The following is a 3864-nucleotide window of genomic DNA, read 5'->3' as shown; positions in this document are numbered from 1 at the left end:
GACCAATATCATGTACAGATCCAGCAAATTACCAGCTACACACATATGAGAAAATTCAAGAGCTCACTCGCGATTACTTGCCTGCCCACCAGAACCGTAGTTCAGTTCCTCACCAGTATTTATTACAGTTGTCTTCAGCATCATTCCGATACTTGGTGGCACACACTAACCTGCTCGCAGAGAATACGATCCTCTGTGATGTAGCAACCAATGTTTTCCGTCTGTCGCAACCTCATCTTAGCGGACATTCACACCTGCACCACCGGCTGTTCCCTGCCCTGGTTTACCCTGCACAGCACCATAAATAAATAAACCTTTGTTATCCTATGAACAAGGATTCATATTACCTATTAACAAGGATTCAGAATAATTATGAAACACCGGCACGACACAAAAAAAAAGGTTGGCAAGTACTCACAGTTAAGTCACAAACTTTTTCCTGCACTTGCTCCTTTCCACGTTGAGCCTGCTCTTGCCATACCTGATGCCAAATCTATTCTTCCAAGAATAGCACTGAAATCCAACTTTTTGTCATTCCTGCTCTTGCCATGCTGATAGCTAAACTACATATTTCTGCATGGACATCTTAAGCAATCGTATGGACAAAATAACATGACATGACGCAGTGAAGATAATATACACTGTTCTCTTGTGGACTACATTGACCTCCTACTACATGTCCTATATCATACCTAATTTCAGTGTCTGACGTAGCTGGTCACCCGCACAAAAACTACCTGCATAGCAAACTAAAAATATGATCTGATCAACTTGTTGTCTTGCCACTGCTAGCAGATAATCGTTTCTGTTTCTTGTCCTGGGTCCTTTCGCACTTGTTGAGGTTCTGTTTGCAATTTTGTATTTTATATGGACCTCGTTGTAATCTGTATCCACCGTTGTTATTAACAAGCAGTATCTAGGCCCTTTGGGGCCGTTCCCAGTTTTAAAAAAAATCTGCAGCTAACAGACATAAAACATGCTGACGCCAAGGGCTGCACGCCCGGCTGCCAGCAAAAGGTATAGCACAGTGCAGGCATACTACTAGATTCAAGGTTAAAAACAAAAATGTTTTTCTGGGCAATGCAAAGTTGAAACTTTCAACCAAAATATGGTGAACCAAACTAGAAATTGAAGTTTCTGTCCGACGTAGTCTGTCGCTTGCAAAAAAATACCTGCCAGCTTGTTACTTGTCATTGTAGCAGATAATCTGGTGGAATCATATCTATTTTTCTATTTTGCAACACCCAACATAGTAAATAGAAATTGAAGTTTCAACCTGCCAAATTGTTACGTGTATTGCCACTGTAGCAGATAATCTGATTGAATCATATCTATTTCTAAATTGTTACGTGTATTTCCACTGTAGCAGATAATCTGATTGAATCATATCTATTTTTCTGTTTTGCAACAGATCTTGGTGGCAGAAGAAGGAAGCAGAAGTCATGTGGACAAAATAAAAAGAGGCGACTAGAGACAAATCTACAAGAACATCCTATTTTCTATCAAATATTTGTCATGATATGTACTCTTGGATATACGTTGTTGTCCTTTCAATGTACCTTTATGTGAATCTAAGTCCGCAAACTGCTATCTGATCTATTGCATCCATAATATTGGTGTTTCATGCCACAGTTTTGGCATATGATCTATTTCATGCCACAGTTTTGGCATATGATCTATTTCATGCCACAGTTTTGGCATATGATCTATTTCATGCCACAGTTTTGGTGTTTGATGATCCACTACAAGGCATAAATTATTTCTTATGATATTCCTATTCAGGTTGTAGTGTTCACAAAATAAATTCTAGATGTCTCATAGAAGTTACATTACACACAGGGAAGGTTAGATATATGTCAATATAATTTTACCAGTTGAGATATGCCACTATAAAAACACATATTTGAAGAAATTCATTACAGATTTCGCTTACTGTTAGATGCCATTACCCTTCTTTTACACCAATGCAAGGTCAATACATATGAGTATTGCAATGTAGTTTGGTATGGACAAAACTGCCTAACTTATCTAGCCCTGCTGCTAGGCTGCTAACGTTCGTTTGCATGCAAGCCAACATGCATCATCAATGAAATTGGCAGCACCAATTAGCTGTCAGCAAGCTTCTGAAGTAAAATTGTTTGATGAGTGCATCAGCCATCAGCCATATACAAGGAAAAAACCAGAAGGGTTCATGGGCTGAAGGTGCGATCATTGACGAGGCTTCTACACGGCCATTGTAGCGACGTGCATCATGTAGGATCTGCATGGCTGCGGTGGCTCAAGGTGCAGCAGCTAGCTATGGTGACACAGTAACCAGCATCTGCCCGAGAGGCGGCAGAGCGGGAAAGAGCATATAGTCTACAGAGGCCGGTGAGAAGAGAGAAATGAACTTTGATTTGATAGATGCCATGGATATGGATGAATAACTGAAAAAACTAGGTTGGTGGCAATTTGGTCAATACCAAACTACAATGGTAAATCCTCACATGTATTGACCTTGTTTTGGTGTACTATGGATAATGGCATCTAACAGAGCATGTTGTAGTGGCATTTTTCAAGCATGCATTTTTTCGTAGTGCATCTATCTAAATTAGCAAAGTGGTATTGGCATATATCCAATTTACCCCAGACAAAACTAAGTGGCACCACTAAGCTTGGCAGAAAAAGTATGAGTGGAGCAAACAGTTTGTGTATTGCCTAGGATGAAAAACAATACAAGACAGAGATGGCCGTTGTTGGGCCACTCCATCAATTTGGTGTCGAGAATCTAAGGCAAAGGCTTCCTAATTTGTGTCAAAGTCAAGCCATCTATGACATTAACGTATCTATTGCCAACAATCACCACAGACAGTGCAAAAAGAAATTCAACAATAACAGAGAGCATACCTACTCTAGTTGCACGTAATTTGAGGTGGAGAAGAACGCCATCACCCCTCATGTGATCTGCACTTAATAACATTGTGTAAGGATCATCACATAACTAGATATTTCAATTCAAAATGGGGAAAATAAGTAAAATAGTAAAATCACCTAGGCTACCCTCCCAGACTTCTGTATTTCCAATAAGTGGGTAGAAGTCCATGCATATATGAATTTCGAAGTACTAGTCAGATACAAAAGGCACCTCTCTTGTTCAAGGGAAAAATGATGTCATAACGGTCATAAAATGGAAAATTACGAAGCATAATTTAAGAACAGAGAGAAAAGTAATTATTGAAACGTAGTTGCACCACCTGCGTATACATGTATAGTTACAACAGTGAAAAATAACCATATGCAGCCAATCGAGTAGTATAAAGACACAAGTACATTGAAAACAATGAAAATGGTGATACAATCAGCTTTTTATCCACCGATCAGTACAGCTACATCTAAATAAAAGAAAAATAAAATAAAAGGAAGGTGTTTCTTTCACTTCAATGGTAGGAGTAACACACAATATAAAAATACTAGATGGAAAGATTTCAAATATATATCAAAAACCAAGAGAAAAAATATGAAGCAGCATGCAAGAAGCACTGCTTATTAAAGCCATAAGTACTTGACCCTGAGTGATAAGATTATGCATAGCTCTCCCAACATTATAATCAAATCAAAAAAAAAAAGTAAGAGAAGTTTATTTTGCAATGATGCACAATAATAGGCATGAAGACGAATACAGCTAGCTATACCATGATACAACTATAATTGCATATCCTCATCTGCAAAGCTTAACCTGCAATCATGTAGAATGGTAAACAAGTATTACCATAGGCAAGTATTTTCCATTGGTGGTACTATTCATCCTTTTGGTTAACAGAGCAAAGGATAATTACCTTTAATCCAAGATCAAAAGAAATTTTTCAACAAAAACATAATGTACAA

General features: G+C 38.2%; 1 long non-coding RNA gene across 1 annotated transcript; it reads right to left on the bottom strand.

Annotated features, from left to right (window-relative positions):
- Positions 1–423: 423 nt before the first annotated feature.
- Positions 424–3337, bottom strand: LOC124654444. Its single transcript, XR_006988358.1, has 3 exons — positions 3031–3337; positions 2887–2943; positions 424–884 (listed from the first exon to the last, which is right to left on the bottom strand). It is a non-coding gene; the product is annotated as an uncharacterized LOC124654444 (long non-coding RNA).
- Between the last annotated feature and the right edge of the window lie 527 nt (positions 3338–3864).

Source organism: Lolium rigidum, chromosome 5 (assembly GCF_022539505.1).
Source record: "Lolium rigidum isolate FL_2022 chromosome 5, APGP_CSIRO_Lrig_0.1, whole genome shotgun sequence".
NCBI classification, from domain to species: Eukaryota; Viridiplantae; Streptophyta; class Magnoliopsida; order Poales; family Poaceae; genus Lolium; species Lolium rigidum.
The sequence above is the reverse complement of the archived record's forward strand: the minus strand, read 5'-3'. Positions and strand labels throughout refer to the sequence as shown.